General features: G+C 30.3%; 1 protein-coding gene across 3 annotated transcripts in view; it reads left to right on the top strand.

Moving 5' to 3' along the window:
* Positions 1 to 2,966: 2,966 nt before the first annotated feature.
* The window catches only part of LOC125077644 (tyrosine-protein phosphatase Lar-like), a 109,444-nt gene continuing 89,291 nt past the window's right edge, over positions 2,967 to 23,119 (top strand). For all 3 annotated transcript variants that reach the window (XM_047689629.1, XM_047689630.1, XM_047689631.1), the window contains exon 1: positions 2,967 to 3,149. The gene's annotated coding sequence lies outside the window, so the exon portion shown is untranslated. The remainder of the gene's footprint in view (positions 3,150 to 23,119) is intronic.

Below are 23,119 nucleotides of genomic sequence, written 5' to 3' on the forward strand. Positions count from 1 at the left end.
AGCAGAATAGGCCATATTCTAGCAGTGAGATGTTTATAAACTGTTATTTGTTTTATTATAGAATGAACTGTCGTTAAATTGAGTTATAAAAGGCAGAATTACTATTATATACTGAGTGCCACATTAAAAATTTGAGTTAACATTATTATTCTCAATCGAACGTAAATATAGATATAATTAATTATTTCATATGTGCATCAGTAACACATTCGTGTTTTAATATACTTGATTATTATAAATTTTATAAAAGTCATACTGATTTTTTTGAGGTTTTGTGCAAATCCGTATGGTTAGGTACCACCCCCATCAAATTTTCGACCGCCAAATCATTGTTCCTATTTTTTTGAAGGAATTGAAGTTTACTGCACCATTTTTCTTGAAAATAGAATCGGCAGAATGATTATTTAAAATTTCTTTCGACATTGTAGTTTCAACACGTTTCTTTCCTTCACCACCGGCCATGATATGAGTTATGATTACAACCAAGTCTCAGTGGTGCGTGACCAGATTTTAATCTGTGAATTGCGCTTAACGTCTACGTATTCTGTTCATTGGCCGCCAGTTTATTATAAAATATCACTCATTTTAATTAATCTCAGGCGTCTCTATGAAGGCGTATCTATTGTTTTAGAAGTAAACAGGGAAGGGAATAAAAGTCTACGTCGTAGCAGTATTTTTAATCAAGTAAAACCTTATTAATATATTCTTACTGTTAATTTAAAACTACTAAATATACATATAATACTCATACACAAATTAACACAAAATGTATAATTTTGATTAATATTTTGGTACATAATATGCGCAAAATGAATTTTTATTTAGTACTGGTGTTAAGACTTTATAGGCATATTGTCGTCTTTCATTTAATTAATTCTAGGAACGTTAGCATCTGCTTAGCTTATTATGATAATTATTACAGTTGTTTTTTTTTTATAAATCTCCATATTATTATTATACTAGCACTCTAGTTACATATTTTTTTCAGTATTTATTCATTTAAATCAAATTTGTTTTTAGTAACGATAAACGGTTATAATAATAATGCCAAAGTAAAAAAAAAAATAATCCTCGGATTATAACCTGCTTTCTATAAATTCCAATCTATGTAAATATAAATTTCCTAACTAAAATAGCATCTAGACCTTTTTCACACTATTGTAGGTAACGTAGCAATATAGCAAAAAGCGTAGAGCTACGCTATAGCTACGCAGAAGCTACGTAGCTTCTGCGTAGCTATAGCACACAACCATAGTGATGATGTCATCACTACGGTTGTGTAACAAATGGCTTCGTTAATATTTTAATGATTATTGCTTTTTCTGTCATATATTTGAATATTTTTAAGGCATTATTACATTTAATTACATATAATAACAATGCATTATGTATATTATTTTAACGTAAAGGGAATATATATTATGCTAAGTATGTTTTGAAACTCCAGACGTAAATTAAAAAAGAAACACTTTTAAAAGAAAATAAATCTATAAAGACGGTTTGATGTAAAGCGGTATGGACGCTTTTTGCCTAATCCTTTAAAAGTACTCTAATGGTAGCCTTTTATCTATGGATGAATTCTCTTCTTAATAATCATTTGTTGATAAATATTGAAGCAATTTTATTGCAGTATAACTAAATAATATAATTATCCAGTACGATTATTATGTTAATTTTATCTAAATAATTATGATCTTGATACCCTTTTTTGAAATATGTATATATAATTTTATATACGCTTATTTTTTCATTAAAAGTAGAATAATAATATTCAAATAGTTTATATTAAATGCATTATAACGATAAATATTAAAATCTTTATAAATATTCATTTAATTACATCAACTTGTTTATAGAGAGTCATTTATCTAGTATAAAATACATTTTCAAATCGCTTATTATTCATTCGGTTTATTGAAACACAAACCAAAATGAAAATAGCTTGTCTATCTGAAGACGGTGGAAATGATAAATATTCCTTTGTGACAGAGTTGGTAGCTCTTCCAAGTATCGTAATATGCCTAGTTTTGAAGTTTTGTTGTCCAATATATATTGGACGTCATGTAGAGACATTTCTTATCCAATCACAGGCCTTAAAATATTACATATATCAAAAAATTCATTAAATGTTATCATTAAGCGCTTTATCATACCTATTAATAGAAAATTAAATTCAATAATTTTATATTGATTACAAAATAAATTGGACCTTAACTAATATGTATTTCAAAATAGAAAATTTTAAATATATTGTCATATCCAAATGTTTGTCAATTATAAGTTTAATGGTATTCCCATTAAACCTATAATTTATAGTTAGGTAATTAAAGTCCACGAACGTTTCTAAGATCGTCTGCCTACGTTACATGTCAGAAACTTTCATTATAATAATACAAGGGTCTAAATAGTTACTTTAAAGTCAATTCAACTTTCGCAGAACTTTTATGAGAAATTCAACATAACGTTTATGCAGTCTGAGAAAAATCTAAAGAGACTTAGTATTTGCAGCTAACTATTTGAGAAGCGTGGCTTTTTTATAAATCTTGTTTAAAATTAACTTTGAAACGTAATTAACAATGCAAGTTTTCTTCACATTTAAACTATTCGCAGTTCCAGGTACGGCGCATAGTATTCATTTTAATAGAAATTCATTTCCCACTATTTTTAAATCAGTCGCCAATACAGTCCCCAAAAACTACCAACGAAATAACCTAAAACGAATATAACGTCTCAAATGTACTTCATAGTCTCCAGCGATCACTAAAATAGTACCAAGTTTGAATTTTCCAACGTGTTACATCCGATTAATTTAGTCCATAGGTATCTAGATATTCTTCTTTTACGTTCTGTCCTTACAGCGCATACTTTATTTCTATTTGGCCGTGGTGCGAGGTGAGTGGCGCGGGAGGAGGGGAGAAGGACACGCGCGGTAGCGTCGCCCCAGCCAGTTGAGGCTGCGACGAACGGGCGCACGCTTGTCGTTACTACGTTACTGAATAAAAACTGTGACCTATCATAGTGTATGTGACGTGATAGTGCCCGCATGCGTTCGGAATTGACCCCCATTGGCTTGTGACCGATCGAGGTTTGTGACTTGTGTTGTGCTTGCGTGCATGTGAATTACGTTTGTGCATCGTACACTACCCCCGGTAAGTTGTGGTTAGCAAAATTAGCATAAAAGAATTGTAAATTGTAAATATAAAGTCGCATTGTCGTGTTACCGACGGATTATAGAGCTTAAGGTTGCGTTAACGTGGAATTATTACCTCTAAGTAAAGGCTTAGTCTTCTAAGGCATGGTAACGATACAGATTAATTGCAGGGGTTATGTTTATATTTTATACGCGCTAGAATAAAATTCAAATACATTAAGCCGAATTTGAATAAAACATGGAATCGTTATTGACAATTTAAATAATTCCAGTAGTTATTTTAACTTATTGAAGTATTATTTAATTGAGGATAATCATTATAATTTATCTTATGTGCACATGCACATGTTAAACACATGTTTAACCAGACGGTAATAGAATAAGTGACTTGTCTTTAATTAGTAAGTTTTGCGGATATAAATGTAGAACCAACTATTGACGTGGTTCAGCCATTTTATAATTAACGGGCGGGCACATACGAACCGCACGCTTGAATCAGTTTTAGCTACCTGGACATAAAGTTTTTTATTTCCTTATATATTATAATTGTAGTAAATATATATGAAAAGGTTTGACCGACTTTGATTTTGAATTTTTACTACATAGCTTTTCAGGAATTAGTACTTTTGTACTTTAATATATTAAACTAATATAATATTAGTGTAATCAAGATTATAATTTAAATATAATGAGATTTTAGTGAATAAGCAAAAAAATACGCTACGTCAAAATGCCCTCGATTAGAAACTATATTGATATGAATTAAATAAATAATTTTGATAAAATACTAATCGATACAGATTATAGAGTTTTTGATATACCAACTCTTTTAAATTTAATGACGTCACAATAGCATATTAACATGACATAAGAATGTTATGGTATTTATTTCAATATTTAATTGAATTATAATGACTGGAATTTGATATGCTCTATATCTCAGAGATCTATCTTAAGAGATTAAAGGGAAATATACTACAAACCATTTACTCACACTTCTAACACAAGAAATGCGTAAACCAGTATGAAAATAAAACACGAACTTGTTAAATAATCATACATTTATTTTATGATAAAATATGAATTTAATTATCATGAGATATTCATTTTTACTTCTTCAAATGATATCATCATCAATTTTAATTAACTTGATGTTGCTTTTAATATTTTCAGAAGTACTTTCTGATTACAAAATTATACTTAACGGTATAATATTTTTTGCACTTTGTAGACGTTTATATCTTATAAGAAATCTTATACTATTTAATATCAATATAATTTACAATGGAACTTTTAAATGAACTACAATTTTGTTAATTTTTTTTGGAATAGGTTATATTTTTTATAAGATATAGAGGTTCATAAATTATTTAAAACATTATACTGTTAAGTTAAAAAGTTCATTTAATTAATAAACGCACACGCACACAGTCATAAATATCTGGCAACAGTATTATAGACAAAAGTAGCCATAAACGAATATTTTAAATAGTTTCATAAATTAGATATATTTTTTTAATTAATGACGTTACTGCTTAAATTAAACTCAATTAAAGAAATACATTTATGGAAATTTAAAAAAAAGCAAGCATCTACTTACGCGCAGACTTCATTTCAGCAGACATGAGGATTTCAAAAACTTGGTAAATCGTGGCGAGACATATTTGGATCAATACTAACCAGCGATTAAAGTTGTTTGCCAATTATAAAATGGAATTACGTATTTGGCTATTAAAATTTAACGTTCAAAATAATAAAACCAAAAATTCGACAAAAAAATTGCGACAGAGTTACTGATGATAGTATTATTGATAATATTTAAAATATTTAACATATTAAATATAACATTGGGTTATCTGGAAGAGGTTCTTAATTAGCCATAACTCCCATTAACATTAACGCCCATTGTACAACACATAAAATAATAGATTATATTTTTGTTTTGACCATTATTTCTATTTTTTTTTTATTTTAATTTTTATATGTTTAATCCTAAGATTTCTATATTTTTGTTTTTGGTGTACAATAAATTATATTAAGAATAAATATTACAGCAATAATAAAATATCAAAATTCAATATACAATAAATGCTCCAGTGTAAGTTATTGCACGCATCGTTGAATGGAAACTCTTAAAGGTGCTACAAAATAACCTTCACAGCATATTGTGATAAAAATAACTTATTATTGATTTTTAAAATATTTACGGAAACTGCGTCTCATACGTTAAAGATTATTAAGTGAATACTAGACCTTTGAGATATTTTTATGTTTAATTTCCTCGCCTTTAATAGTAATGGATCAAGTTTTCTGAATTTTGATTGTTGTTTCGTTAACATGGTTTTATTTAAACTAAAATATTTATTGGTTTATCAATCTACCTTTTTGTAAAGTAACCATTTATTTCAGGGAGTTTTTAGGTTAAGTGTTAAGACATGGAAATAATATCCAGAAACAAGTAAAGTCTTCTTCACTAATAGTAAAATTATTTAAGCGAACATTGCATGCGTTTTTATCCAAGCATAAACGTTGTTCTTTAAAACTTTGTGAAAATTATATGAAATAATTCATAACATTATGTTTTTTGACAACCTGAACTGACGTTATTTAAAGCGCCATCTTGTTTGCAGTGTTTGGTAATATGTTAATATAGTAATGAGAGGAAAAAGATGATACTTTAAAAATGAAATAAAGTTATTAAAACATTCTAAAATCAGTATTATCTTTATGTTTTCCATACAAACAACAACTCAACACGAATTTTCCTGAAGTCGCCTCCAAAGGGAGACGTTGGTTGGTTAGCTAGTTAAGTAACTTTCTCATTGAAACTACATAACCTAACAACATGAACTTTGGTATATTTACTAAGATACATAAGCATTTACGAAAAACTAATTCAACGAAGTAGTTTGTTAAAGAAATTTGCAAGAAGTTAACCTGAGTGGATTAATTCATTGAAATCGTAATAAATTTTAATGAACATAGAAATTGTTTTACAGAAATCTTATGCCCATAGAGCACAGTGTAACTCTTCGAGTTGAGAGACTGATAATCTTTGATAATATGATTTATTTTCATATTAAATTATAATAAGACTGGATTATATAAATGCTCACATCACCTTTCAAATAACGTAATATTGCAAAGTGTGAGCTAAGGCTTAGTAATTATATTAACATATTTATCGAAATTAAAGGGTATAAAAGTTACATTATTTTAATAAACATAGAGTAGTAATATTAATTGAAGTCGCTATTATGGTTAACAAACCTTGTTTCTCGCCCTGCGTGTGGCCTTGGTAGTAGTTAACTTTCGTAAATATCGACATAAATATTGTATTTAATTATAATGTAGAGCTTATCGTCTAAGTAAACCTAAATCAAGGTTATTGATCAGAAGTGAGAGACAGAAAGGATAGATAAGAATGAATAAACAGTGACCTTGAAAATGAATTTAAACTAAACTATATTTTTGTATTTAAATGAATTGAATTATAAAATTGAACGTTACAATTTACCGATAAAGAATCAAAAAATAATAATAACTAAATACCACTTAAAAAGTGATATTATGTTTAATAATTACTAAAATTTCATCGATTAATTTCTCAAAGCGTTGCGATTGAATTTCAGAATTTCAAACTAGCCTCAAGTTAATTATAAGTTTTCTGAACACCAACCGCAAGTCTTTAACGAGCTTCATTGGCTTGGATTATTCAAATTATGATAAATTGTTGTGATATAATAATCCAGTATCATTAATCACTATACAGATGAAATATATAATTTAATATGTTCCTTGAACTTACTTAAAGATAATTTCACATATATTTAGATTTAAATTTAATAAAATATAAATATGCTTATATGTTATTATGTTTATATGTTATGTAAATATGCTTTATTCAAGCATGTTTTAAAAATCCTAATGAACAAATTATATTGCTAAAATGCGAATTTTACACTATTATATTAAATGTAAAGGCACATTCAAAGTGTAGACTCTACCGAGAAAAACCTGCGAAAATCTCAAATATGACTTTTTAGTATACACTGTTGTATTAATATATTCGTACATCAGACTGTATTAGAATGATATGCTTAGTCTATTATAAGTTAAAACAACTACAACTTAAGTTTAGAATCGAAAGTTAATATTATAAATATAAAAGTTTGGATGAATGCATTGTTTACTTAATCATACAAAAGCGACTGAACGCATATTAATTAAATTTGACACAGTGATAGATAGCCTGGAATAGCACATAGGTTAATTTTTATCCAGTCAATCTGCCTAAAACCTAAAATTTGCTCCTACCTCTCACACGCAGTGCAGCCACGGGTAGGAACTAGTACATTATATATCAATAATAGTTATTTAGTCAACAAAATAGCTCTTCATTTGGTTAATTAAAATATAACAACGTTAATAGCTGTTTTTGTGTGTTGCTCTGAAATTAGCATATCGTTAAAATGAGTCGAATAAATATAGGCAGAAGCGCTGTACTCATAAAGTACATTGAGACTACGAAAACTTTTTAAAACTCATTTGAAAACAGAAGGTTATACGTGTTCAAGTTACAGTTTGTGACATTAAGCGCAGTTGAGCGTTAATGAGGAAGCACTAACAATTGCAGTTCAAAGTTTATCTATAGTTACCGACAGTAACATCTAATTTAAAAATATCGAATTGCAGATATTCTTTTTTCTTTAAACTTTGATGATATACATACATTTTTATGCTACTTGCTTATTCTATTAAAAAATAACGTAATTATATTGTTTTTAAAAAGCAGCTTTTTTATTCTAGCTTGTGATTCAAGTAAATATACTTAGCAGCATATTATATATACATTATTAATAGTTTCTACCCATGGACTCGCAACCTATATAAGAATTTCGCGTTATATAAATATTAGGTCATTCACCTTAATTAGTCGTAGAGACTTATGCAATAATAACAAACAATGATTTAAAATAATAGGATAATTAATTTCCATATAATTTTCCATTCCATTTATTACATTTCAAATAATAATAATGTTGTGACTGATTACAACTACGATAACCATTCTCTAGAGAGATGTCATCCATCTGTGCTATTCTTTCTGTTACAATTATTGTTCTCTCACTCTCAAAGTACGATAGAACGTTTATTCAGACACGACCGGCCGAGGATTTGAGGCGCGGAATGTTTTTAAGTGTTATTCGTCGACTGGCTTATGTTACTTTACGGAACTGGCTCTGACAGACTTTCCCAACGAAAAAACTCAATAAAGAATTTATTGGCCCAATCTAGAGTTCGAATGAAGGCCCTAAGGGTCTTTACAAATAATAAATGTGAATATTTTTTGGTATATTTTTGTAACTTAACTTGTATATTCTATATATGTACTATTACTATGAATGGGTTCGTGTTCTGTTTAAAACAAATATTTATTCGGGTCACGAGTATTTGTCTGGGTATGTGTAGCCTACACACATGTGTACTATAGATGTGCTACAAAACTATCAACCTTTATTTTACTAGTTAGCCTACATATTTGCTATTCACGAAAAATCTTTTTCTTAGGTATTACTTTGAGCAGCGATAGAACAAATACAGTCCTTTGTTTGTTTTAGGTAACTTTTCAAACAACCAACCCGTCTCGTATATATAGATAATAATAATAAATATCGTTGAGTCGATACCTTGAGGGTGTATTGATTTATATATAAATTTCTAGTTAGTCATATAACATTATATTTCGTTTAAAATCTTATTTCTTATCTTATTTGAATCAACAATAAATACTAAGTTTGTCGAATAAAATGCGTAATTTTCAATCGATCGGTTACGATACCTGTGACCGGATCTTTTGAACTGCCGAGACGTTAAGACAAAAACCTACGCCATATAATTTATGTTTGATTTTTGACAAATCTATTGAGTGTTTTAAGCTACTGGAGGATTAAAACAGCTTACAGTAAATAATACAGTTTATACAGTTCAAAATAATGTTAAGCATACAAATTTGTTAACCTTTCCTTTGACACATCTAATTACACACTACACTACTACAACGATGTAATTGTCATGCCGTCTATAGGCGTTTACACTCCCAGAAAGTGTTAAACTTACAATTCTAAACTCAATATTGAGCCGAGTTTTTTATGATTGCGGATCTTTACGTTTTTTCAAATTAATAAATATTTTATCCAGCAATTTATAGAATACGATGGAGGGTATATTTTGTCCAGGTGGATGAAATAAATTATCCATTGCAAATACTGTTAAGACCTTCTAGAATAGTCACTGCACTGCATCAACTAGCATTGATATGTAGCTAAAGCAATGCTGTCCTTTATAATTTTGCTCTCCATTTATTTAATTAAATTCAATAACGTTAAGAGCCGGTGCCGCTGCGAAAAAAGCTGAAGCAAATAAAAGATCTAAATATTCGTGTCTTATCTCAAATTACTTTTTTGTACCATTTGCTAGTAGTGGTTCAAAAAGCTTCATCAAAAGTATAACACCTAGCCTTATTGTCTCCACTGGTGACAGAAGGGCTGGTTCGTTTTGTTGCCTAGGGGATCGGAATTGCGATTCAACGGGGAAATGCTTTTAGCATTCTTGCCACCATTCCACGCGGTCAGGATTGATACAGTAACTATTTTTAATTCATATTTGTATATATTTAAGCACTTAATGTTATTAATGCTTATGTTAATAAATTTATTACTATTTAATTTAATTCAACCAATTCTTATTCTGACGATACACACAATCGTTAACGTAACACAGTTTCAAAAGATCTTAACATAATTTGAAACACGTAAAACGTTGAATTGAAATGATATAAATATATTTTAAATAATCACTTGGTCCTCGATCTTTGTTCAAAATCTTAAATAAAAATATTATGAAAATTACATACCATTTATAAAAAGGATCGTGGAATATAAACGATTCGAAATGCGTATTAGCATAATGGCCGCGCTAATGATCATTAATCCATTTTTCAACTCACGTCCGTAGTTGTATAAACAAAGCCATGAAACTTTCATTAGGAATAAATTAACATATTAAATTTATTTAAAACTAATTTTTTTTTATCAATGAAAAAATTCCGTGAATCATGTCCCGTTTTTGTTTTCAGTTTTTAATTCATAACATATTTTTTTATTACATTGTATATTTTCTAGAAGGATTGCATTAAAATCGTTTAAAAGATTATAGAATTGAAAAATAGAAACATGAAAGCGGTAAATTAGGTTAAAAATATGAAATACAATAATGATTTTTTAATAAATATTTATCAGCAACGCCTTTAATCAAGGATTCGTTATTATTACAATTTTCTGTCTCCAGTTAGCGTGAGCTTATATTATTTAGGGTATACCGATAGCCAATGAAATTAATCAACTTTCACTTCGGCGACTCGTATGATCCTTGAGTTACTGAGACTTACAGCAAAAAATGAGGCTAAATGATACTTACGATTATCTTGATATATATCCCCTGTGGCCCAGACGGTAGAAGATGTGAATCTTAAGCGATGATTCAGAGTTCAAACAAGGGCTAGAACCACTGAATTTTCATGAGCTTAGTTTGTTTTTATAATTCATCTCGTGCTCCGAAATGAAGGAAAAAAGAAAAACACTTGCCTTGCATGGGGTGGATGAGAATCTGCCTTTCTACTTAAAATTATATATATATATTTAAAAACAATAATGCCTCCGATTTTTTATTAAACATCAACATATTATGTGTTTGCTTTCGAACAACTTCAAACATAATAGCTGCATAATTATATCAATTTCTTAATTATATTTACCTGGGAATAGAAGTGTTCATGTTATTTCATTGATCGCTCGATAAAAGCGTAACTTAAACTAATATTTATACATCTAAGGTATTTACATTTAATTATTTACAATCGAAAAAAAGTGCTAAAGTAAAATATATATGTATATGAATACAACACTCGCATTTTTATTATTCAATCACATTTTTAATTTTCATATTGCGGCTATGACCTAATTACAGAAAAGAAAACCCTTTCAGGGTATCAATAAATACATTTTTAATTACATTTTGTTATAACTATAGTTGTATAGCCTCGTTCATGAAATTTCATTAACACAATTTTGATCCAATCACTAGAAATCATTTCACCGTCATAGTGTTAATATCGTGTCACATTCTGCTTTGCTTTATTTACAAGACCAAAGATTTGCACTAAAAAAAAAATGAGCGGGATACGGTATCGGTGAAACAGATGAGACATTGCATTAGGCAGATTTCTGAAACCATTTCATACACCATCAAACATGTTAATATAATCTAAGGTTTTATTTTAAACTTAATTTTTTTCTCTATACTAAATTTTCTTTTTTTAATTTCACAGCTGAGTAAAAAATAACAATAAATGCATAATGCAGGCAAAATAAATGCCTATGTTGATATATCGTTACTTAAGAGCTTCCCTGGTCTAATTTAGATCTTAGATGTCATCAATTTCGTGAAGGTAATATCACTGAGTCACTCACTCCTCTAACCGAAACGCAGCGGGACATATTAAAGATATTGGCTTGGGTTTGCATTTATTGTTATTGCTGATTGATAATCGTATAGGAACCCGTGACATTCAGTATTGCCGTTTTAAAAGATCCTTTGTACGAGAATGGCTGACTACAAATGTGGGTTACGCGGCACTTGTGTAACAACAAGCGCCGCTAACAAGTTTCTCGTGATTGCATAATTGCGTCTGAAGTACTGCATTGTGGCTGATTTTTCTTTTTTTTTTTTTCTTTTTTTATCCAGATTTGGAATTATTTGGACTCGTTAACGAACGAACTTATAATTTTAATTGTGGAAAACAGTGATCATGGTATTAAGCTGAACAAATTGAGGTTCCTGAGTAAAAACATTAAGCTTAATCTTCTGTATTGTTTTATTGCTGTACAGTTACAGCAATATCTACTCCCGTATTTGCTTTAAATATCATGTTATATAATATTATGTGATTGGTAACTTCAAGACTCCGTACTGATATTTTTTTGCAATTCTTAAATAAACAAAATGATAGTTAGTTTTTACTTGGTGGTAGGGCTTTGTGCGAGCCCATCTGGTTAGGTACTACCCAATCATCAGATATTCTACCGCCAAACAGCAATCCTTAGTATTGTTTCCGGTTTGAAGAGTGAGTGAGCCAGTGTAACTACAGGCACAAGGGACATAACATCTTAGCTTCCAAGGTTGGTGGCGCATTAGAGTGATATAAGGAATGGTTATTATTATTTACAGCGTTAATGTCTATGGGCGGTGGTGACCACTTACCATAATCATCATCGCTCGACTCCCTATTAAATAAATAAAATTAGTTGGTAGATAGTAATATCTCACGGCCCGGTGCAAACTCTTGGACTCTTATAATACTAAAAACTTTCTTCCAAACTGTAATTATTAAAGATTTGAATTTACATGTAGGTAATTATAATCACTAATAATTACTCCTTTCAGAGAAATTCGCTCGAGTTAGAATATAATGTGAACACATAAATACTTCAAAGTGATCTTTTGTTGCTTCGAGACAGGAACTTGAAGCTTAGATAGAACTATACGGTACGGCTATGTTTTTATACTTGGCACAATATTTTATTTAATATGATTTTTCTTGAAATACCGAGGCCTCGACATAATTAACCTATTATTTACACATCCCACCCCAAAACAAGAGCTATGATTGTCATATAATTTGAAGCGATCGCGTTACTATACCTGGTAACGTTGTATTTTTTAAATTGATATGTATACTTTTGAATATTTATAGATCAGATACCGTGTTCAATTCAATATTCAAACTAAAACAAATGAAATTCCTTTATTCAATTTCAAACATTACACTTACGTATACATCAAATTATACACAACAACTAGTTCGGAAAAGAAAATACTCTGATCTGAGATGAACCGACAAAAGAAACTCGACGGGTTTTTTGTCAATTTATAAATAAATAAATAAATATTGGACAACATCACATTACTTTGATTACAATGTAAGTAGCTAAAGCGCTTGTGTTATGGAAAATCAGAACTAACGACGGTACCACAAACACCCAAACCCAAGACAACATAGAAAACTAATTAAGTTTTTCTACATCGACTCCGCCGGGAATCGAACCCGGGAGTCGATGTCGACCTCTACTACTACGAATACTTCGGTACATATCTCGACCAGGGAGGTCGTCGATTTATGACTACTTACATATATTTAATACAAAAATTAAATAGACACGAGGCGATTGTATTATTCCCAAGACGTGCTATCAAACATGAACTTACTAATTGTACAATAATCTTTCGCAAACAAGCGTTCTGTAACATTTTTTTTAATTTATCAACAGACGACGGTCGGTATTTACACGAAGTAATAACTAAACAATTTGATTGTTGTTTGTAAATTATTATTTGTTGTATTTATACAATGTATATTTTGTTTTTATGTATTATTAACTTTGGAGTAGTACCTATTTATTATCAAAAAATAAAATAACACTTCACTTTTATATATAAGTATATACCTAAGTCATCTATAGAATTATTATGACAAAGGTTTATAAATTATTGTAATTATTTTTATTAGTAAAATAAAATCTATACAAGAAAATAAAGAATTATTTATTTTATAATTGTAAATAAAGATATTATGCAATTCAAGTAAAATAGATTTGGTTGAGTTTGGTTTGGTTGGGCTTATGCCAATTACAAGTATGCAGTCTAGTTGGCTAATTTGTAGTGATATATTATTTAAACATTTCGGCAAAGCCATTTGAGATCAGATTAAGATATTTAATAAAACCTTTCTTATGAATACTAAGTATTTAAGTCACATGATTACTAATTTGCTAGGATATTATATTAGTAAGCCGATGTATCTGGTGTATATATTATTATAAATTATAATTAGAAAATATAAAACTAAGCAAAGTCACACATAGCGTAAGTAGATAGTGCTAATTAGGCTACAGTAAAAATAATTAATACTATTAATTAAATATACATAGTTTTATTCAACCTAAGATTTTATATGTTCTCAAGTTTTTAGTCATTTATTGTACTCGTATAAATCAAATGATTCTTTACTCATATTATTAAGTAAACTAAAAAAATTATGTAAAAAATCTGTAGTCATGCAAGTAACGTAAGACTGCCGGTTTCCTTATACCGCATTCTCTTTAATTTTACTTCTAAAGTAGCGATAACACCTTTGTTGGAATTATTTCCTGTCTGAAGATTTTTTTCCTAAATAAATATCATAGTTTTGAATCTCGGCCAATGATAACGCATCAATACAGTGTCAAGTTGAGCCGAGATGGCCCAGTGGTTAGAATGGGTGCATCTTAACCGATGATTTCGGGTTCAAGCCCAGGCAAGCACCACTGAATTTTCATGTGCTTAATTTGAGGTAACTTGCATTTGTCTCATTTCAACGAAATTCTGCCAAATGTGTATTCCACCAACACGCATTGGAGCAGCGTAGAATATGCTCCAAACCTTCTCCTCAAAGGAAGAGGAGACCTTAGCCCAGCAGCGGGAAATTTACAGGCTGTTAATGATAATGAAATGACAGTATCAAGATTATTTGTGGATGTCTCTTATGGTTGGAATATGCTATAGTATCAGATTAAACGAAAACCATTGCTAGATATCCAGAGCTAACCAGTAAAATCCAGTTAGATATGAAGATTGAACACCATTTTAATTTGAGCGTTCACTTGTTTTATTAAAATCAACAATTCAAATTATATGGAAATATAATATTTAAATTAACTTTATATTCTATTTTCTTTTATTTCAGACAATCGTCTTAACATTTATTTCAATTCATCTATTATTTCAATTTCAAAAGCCAATAAAATAAAAGAAATATATTAAAAAATTCAATTATGAACTAAAAACAAACTTGTCTGTCGAATTTTGTATACTTTATAAGGGTTTATTTTTATGTCTCGACTCACGATCCGTGATATTTGAATATCGTATTGAATATTCAAAAAATGATGAAAACGTTATTGAAATGTTAATAATTTGATATAGTAACGTATTTGCGTAACAAAAACTGAAGAATATTTGTTCAATTTAAATAACTACATGCTCAGATTGTTTTTTTTAAGGATTAGTATTTATATGAATAACTTCGCTGATTTAATTCTGAGAGACATATTTTAGTAAACATCGCGTTCCAATATCAATAATATGTTGTTTTTTTTTTACTTTCAAAGTTCATAATGAGTTATGTCTTTATACAAATTACGCGCCACTTACTGAACACATTTGACGAAAAGTGTCATGTATATGTTAAAAGGTGAAGTAAATTTATACCTTATTTTTCCGAAAAAACGTGGAGGTATGTATGTAGAGTATGTTAAAGTTTTTAGGGAGGAAGGAATGCAGAAGTCTAATATTAATACACACTACCATTCGGTTAACAGATACACACACTCATATATAAATGTTTAGTATGAAATATTCATAGTCTACATTCACATTGTGAATGACAACCCACGCCATTTTTAAATTAAAAATTGAAGCCGCTTTTTTGACCATATGTTTTTTCTTTTAAAACAATGATAAGGTATAGTTCAGTTCTGCCTTATTTTCCCTATCTTTCGAATCAATTTTACATAACTAATACTAGTAATCTGTAAATGAAAGGCTATTCGTAATGATATTTACAAAATTATTTTTTAAATTGACATTACCTCTAGATCTAATATAAATATTTAAAGATACATTTTAAAACAATCAATATTCAAAACATATCTCATAGAATGTTGCCAAAAATGTTAGCAGTATTTCGTAGCGGCCATTTTTAACGGACAATAGTCAATTGCAGGAGTTAATATAGTTCTGAAGTATGTGTGGAAGCACAATGTCACTCACTGTACACTCAAACTCATAATCTGACGGGATGACAATCCGTTACCGGACCCAAAGGACGGGAGCACTGTCAACTTCTATGGTTCGGGATACTTTTAATAATTTGTTGTCGGAAAAACTCGATAACTTTCTTTCTGCAGCTTTATAAGCGAACCATCTAATTGTAACTGTCCAGTTCAAATTTAAATACTATGTCAACGTAGAATAGGTTTTACTTAGAACTAAAATTTTAGATTTATACAATGACCTATTACTTTTAAACACCAATTTGAAAAAATATATATTAATCTTCAATAAAAAAAGGTTCAAGAACATTTTGGGACAAAAGCGTTCTGTTGATTTATTCTTCATTACGATCATGTAAGTAGGGCTTTGAGCATGCTCGTTTAGGTAAGTACTACCCATTCTGGTATAATATAAATGTAGTAGTTGTTACGTCCAGTTTGAAGGGTAAGTGAAGGACATAACAGCTTAGTTCTCAAGGTTAGCGATGCGGTATAGCTTAAGAAATTTAGGGGTTTGATCACTTACCATCACTTAATATCTACTAGCAGTTGCAAAAATAAAAAAAAAACAAAGTTAATGAGTTAGAGGATTATAAATTAATTATTCATAGCTGTATTGATCAGTTAACGGCTTGTCAGTAGCTGTTGAAGTCATTTAACTGAACTTAATCGATATTTAGAATAACTTGGAATATGTCCGATATGAAATCATTTCCTAAGAAAAATATACGACGGAACATCCTTTGATTTTGCTGATAAGTATGTGACTTATTACTTGACAAATGTTTTGACAGTAGTTTAATTTATGATAGCGTAACTATAGCCTTCCAGAAACACATAGGTAATGGAATTTGGCATAGATTCTAAACTAAAATTGAATAGGCATGTCAACTAGTATGATGAATAAATGAGCTGAAACAAATACCGTTTTAATAGATATCCGGTTTGGAGTTTTTCATTGATAACGTTTTGGAAGGATTTGAGTTAGTATTTATGATTTAATGACATATCTTTAGTATGTATAGCGAAAAATTGGTTTCGTATTCGTACTTCAAATTAAAACTGTGTTATTGAAATGAATAATTTTATTACGCGTATCAACGCCATGTTGTTTCCATAGTAAATAATTCTTCAACTGGCACAAAGCCATTTGACTCGCTCTTTTTATATGACTCTATAAAACGTTGTATTTCTTCCAAAAAGGAAATCGGCATATATTTTGAAAAGCGAAATAAAAAAAAAAGTTGTTAGTAAGTATTAGGAACAATGAATGGATAAGTAACATTTTATGGTTTCGAATCCAATATACCTTCAGTAATAAGACGAGTGAGTCATTTATCAAACGTCATTGAGGAAAAAATACATCGTAAAGAAGCTTAAGCTTGGAATCCTGAAGCGTATAAAACCCTGATGAACGGGGAAGACAACCATTGTGCACAAGATTTATTGGTTCATACTACAATATACGCAAAGTGAATAAAACAAAAAAAAATCGATATTGCCCCGTGGTTGACAAACTGCCTAACGATTCAAACATGGAACGATTCTAATAAAGAACGAAATTGGAATAGGTTGGGGCACCGCGTAGGGAATGGAGCTGAAAATATTTTGTGTAATCATATCGACTATTTTATATACGAAATCGTTTTTTTAGTATTAATAAATACAATAACATTTGAATATTTCCTTTGCTAATCAAAGTAAAACCTTTTTGAAAATAAAATTGATTAAATTAATTCATAAGTCATAATTCGCTTACATCATAAAGTATCGATGTTGTTATACAGATTGTACTACTACTAACTAACTACGCGCTTCTCAATTTGACGACCTCCGTGGTCCAGTAGTGTGTGGTATGCCACTCCGCACTCCGAGGTTCCGGGTTCGGTAGACCGAGTCGATGTAGTAAAAGTTCATTAATTATCTATGTTGTCTTGGGTCTGGGTATTTGTGGTATCGTCGTTACTTCTGATTTTCCATGACACAAGTGCTTTAGCTACTTACATAGGGATCAGAGTAATGTATGTGATGTTGTCCAATATTTCTTTTTTATTTATAATAAATAAATATTATGGATTATCAACTATTTGATATTTTGATTTACTTGCGCGTTGAGCACAAGTTGTGTGCTTAGCCAATCACAAGAGGACAAAACCCGAATAAAAAACATTTGACATTGAATTGAGGCGATATAATTGGTCGAATACTTGAATAATCTATGATAAAATCATAATGGTTTTGCGAAATGAATAGAAATAGTGTTGTGTTATAAATAAAGATATGTTAGACAAGATATTTGAATTTTTATATGCTTATATGTTATTATTGTTAGATAAAAATAACCAGTGTATAAATACCTAATTATATTATAAATGCGAAAGTAACTCTGTTACCTCTCACGCTTAAATCGCAGAACCGAAAATGAAATTAGGTATGAAAATAGTATGACTTCCGGAGAAGGACAAAGCTAAGTTTTAATCCCTTAAGGGTGTGAACGAGTGTCGGAAGTTTGTAAGGGAAATCAATCAACGTATGTATGGGAGGAAAATGGGAGTGAAGGATCGTGTGCTATAAAGTTTTATAAATTTCACGCGGGTATAGTCTTTTATATAGGGTGTAGTCTAGATTTTCCTTATAAAACATATATTTGTTTTATATTATCATATTAATATACAACAATGTACTATATAGTAGTACTATGTAGATATATTCCCTATGAGGCATGACGTCAAAGAGAGCTTCATACCGCTGCCGTCTCAGCACAGTCAATCTTATCCCAAAACTTAGCAATAAGCGATTCAAGAACAATATTACGTAATATATATAATTTGAAATGAGTCAGAGATATAATAAGTAAATAGAAATAAAATGTAACCGGCTCCTTACATGACCGTTGGGTCCGATTATATTCGTACATCGCTCGTCTTCCAGCATATATCAAATAAAACTTTATTTATAGCGCATTGTTTCGCACATTCCTAGTACCTACGTGAGCATTAAACACAACATTTATATCAGAACATAAACCTTTGCATTGGTTTATATTTTATATATATATTCGAAACAAAGTATCGTACACTAGTATATCGATACTAGTAACAGTATTTGAAATTATTTCATAAATTAATAGTATTTTAAATGCGACAGTTTGAATGGTTGAACAGATCAGTGATCAAGTAAATTTCGCACAAAAATAGTTTATAGCCGGGATTAGTCCATAGGTTAGTGTCAAAATAAGTACCGATAGTAGCCGTTTATTTTGTTCTGCGTTCATGTTATTGTAGATTCTTGGTAATTCATAAACCAAAAAAACTCTCCCTTCATTTCATGATATTTATTTATATAAAATACTTTATTGCACAACACATGAATCCACAAGAGAAAGAAAAAATTAAATAAAATATATTAGATAATGTTGCGCAAAGGCGGTCTTATCGCTTATAGCGATCTCTCACAGACAACCTTTGGTGATAGAGGCTAAGAACGAACACAGGTAAGTGCAGAAATAGATAGATAGAAGAGATAACAACTGTAAGATAGGAATATTTATACTTAGGTGCGATAATAAACTACACATAAATAAATCCCAATAATATACACATGAACGATACATTCACGATAGTGCCAAACAACATAAGAATACTACGTACGAATGTGTGAATTTTAAATAGGAAACATATAAAACTTCCTATTAATAATGTTGGTTAGACATATTATTTATGTAACTCATTTTGATTCTATTTATAGTTTCAAAAACACTCAGTAACCTATTTTTTTTATGATATCGGTAGGTGGACGAGCCAATGTGCCACCTGATGGTAAGTGATCACCACCGTCCATGGCCACTGGCAATGGCGTTGTAAGAAATATTAACCATTCCTTACATCACCAATGCGCCACCAACCTTAAGAACTAAGATGTTACGTCCCTTGTGCCTCTAATTACACTGGCTCACTCACCCTTCAAACCAGAACACAACAACACTGAATACTGCTGTTTGGCGGTAGAATATATGATAAGTGGGTGGTACCTACCCAGATGGGCTTGCACAAAGTTAAAAAAGGCTTACTTTTTAATTTTGTCAAACAAGTGATTAAATTCAAAATTAAATTATCCGATTCGAAAAATTAACTATCAAATCAAATCAAAATCAATTTATTCAAGGAAACTTCACAATGAAGCGTTTTTGTATCGTCGATATTTAAATACTACCACTACTAACGGCAGGTATACTACTGACGGAAGGTACCAATCCGGGTAAGCAACAATGAAATTTATTGCTTAATTTGTGTTTATATTACATCTCGTGCACGGTAGGAAAGGAAAACATCGTTGAGAAGCCTACACGTGTCAAGTTAAGTTTTGTCACATTGGAGCGCGGTGGAAGACCCTTCTCTCAAAAGTCTTCGTCTAGCAGTGGACATTTTCATTCCGTTACTGTTACTTAGAATCTAATCCATACTAATATTATAAATGCGAAAGTAACGCTGTCTGTCTGCCTACTGAACCGATTTAGATGAAATTTGGTACATAAATAGTCTAGAGCCTGAGAAAGGACGTACTAAAATATCATGACACCCACTCTGGAGATAATTTTGCATATTCTACCCCTAAATGGGTGAAATAGGGGTTGAATGTTCGTATGGAATTTTTTAAGTTACAAACATGAAACTTTATTTTTGGGATACTTATTAAAAAGGAGTAGATACTTATTTAAGTGTTCTTGCATATTCTATCCCTACGGTGATATAAGGGTTGAAAGTTTGTATAGAAGTCCGTCATTGTTAAGTTAGAAGCATGAAATTTTATTTTCGGGCTACCGATTAAAAATGAGTTGATTCGCATTTAAGCGTTTTTGGATATTTTACGCCTAAGAACATAAATTGAGTTGACGTTTCGTATATAGGATAGTCTGGAAGACCGTCATTTTTTAAGTTAGCAGTAGGCAACTTTATTTTTGGGCTACTGATTAAAAATCAGTAGATACGTATTTAAGCGTTTCTGGATATTTTACGCCTAAGGGGAGAAATAGAGTTTGACATTTCGCATACAGGTTAGCCCGGAAGCCTGTCATTTTGAAGTCAGAAGATAACATTTTATTTTTGGTCTACCGATTAAAAATGAGTTGATTCGCATTTAAGCGTTTTTGGATATTTTACGCCTAAGAACATAAATTGAGTTGACGTTTCGTATATAGGATAGTCTGGAAGACCGTCATTTTTTAAGTTAGCAGTAGGCAACTTTATTTTTGGGCTACTGATTAAAAATCAGTAGATACGTATTTAAGCGTTTCTGGATATTTTACGCCTAAGGGGAGAAATAGAGTTTGACATTTCGCATACAGGTTAGCCCGGAAGCCTGTCATTTTGAAGTCAGAAGATAACATTTTATTTTTGGTCTACCGATTAAAAATGAGTTGATTCGCATTTAAGCGTTTCTGGATATTCTACCCTAAGGGTTGAAAAAACACACAATAATGTGGTATACAAAGATGTATTACATTAAGGTAACATTTAAGTTAATTTGTAAATATATTCATATTATACGCGGGCAAAGCCACGGGTAACAGCTAGTAATTCATATATCTGCCAACATTCATAACTGTTCAAATGGTGTCAAAACTAATCTATCATAAAGAGATATACCAAGATCCATTATATTATATAGATGATTTAGGTGAATGCTACTTTGATTAAATCCCTCTATCTGATCCCTTTCATGAAGGTATTATTGTAAAACAAAATGCGTAGTTTAAATAGATTACAGTTCACCTTCATATTTCGGCGTTGGGTGTGGCGAGGTTCATAATTTACGTAATATCCTACCCTCCAACCTCATTTCAGTTTACTAAATCCCTAATAGCCGGTTTACATATTTATGTAGTTACAACTCTCCAACAAACAAAATACGCGTTGGAAATATTTAACGTTTCGACGAATTTCAAATGTAAAAGGAATTATTCGAGGTCTAATGGACTTTCTTTCGAGCGTGATGTGTAACTTAACTTTAACAAATTTTGATAACTTCTCTAGATGTCAATGATTTCAGACTTTTCATAGATGTACATACGAGTTCGGTTTAATATTAAACGTATGTTTTTCATGAGATCATAAATATCATGCTTTGTGTCTTCTATTGAGCTGGATTACATCATTCAGACAGAACATTCAGATCTCAAAGTAAAAGAAACCTGTAAAATAACCCATTGCTGGCCAAAAATTTTCTCGATGAGGCTTAAAGCTCATTGCAATGCGGGTTGGTGAATACATATTTGGCATATCCGACCCATGTTATCCATACACATACAGGATAAACTGAAAGGCAAATTAAGTATACAACTGAATTTGTTCTGCACATTATTAAATACATAATTACAAAATATTCATTATATTAGGTGTTGGTCGCGGTTCGCTCACGTTTGACAAGACACTCAGGTATTAGGTATAAAAAGTAGCCTACATCCTTGGCGTTCAAGCTTGTCTTAAAACCAACCTTTTATCTAACTTGGTTCTGTGGTTAAAGACTGACAGTCAGAGTCACTTTCACATTTTTAATATTATTAAGATTTCCGATAGATTAAGCGACGGGTTACTTTGACGGGCGTGCACTAAACTTAAAATAATGTCAGATCAAAACGGTTATGTAGTTTATCATTTTGTGAAATTTTTAAACTATTATATTATAATAATTTTTCTAAGCATTCACATACAAAAACACAATAAAAGGAACTGCGCCAGCATTGATGTCTATTATCACTAAGATGTATATATTTTTTAATATAAACAAAACAATATATAAATATTTATCTTTTAATTGTATATTATAAAGCACAATGTCTTAACAACCGCTCATTAGAGGGTATATTAGTTACGTAACTTAACATTAAACACTGCGACAAACGCGATAAGATCTTGATGAATAAATTAGTTTATGCGAGTCGGAAAGCATTCAACGCTCACGACTCATTTGACCACGAATTCATTAACCTTTTATGTATGCTTCTATATAACCATATGGTTTTAATATGAAGTTAATAAAA

This window comes from Vanessa atalanta, chromosome 4 (assembly GCF_905147765.1).
Source record: "Vanessa atalanta chromosome 4, ilVanAtal1.2, whole genome shotgun sequence".
Lineage (NCBI taxonomy): Eukaryota > Metazoa > Arthropoda > Insecta > Lepidoptera > Nymphalidae > Vanessa > Vanessa atalanta.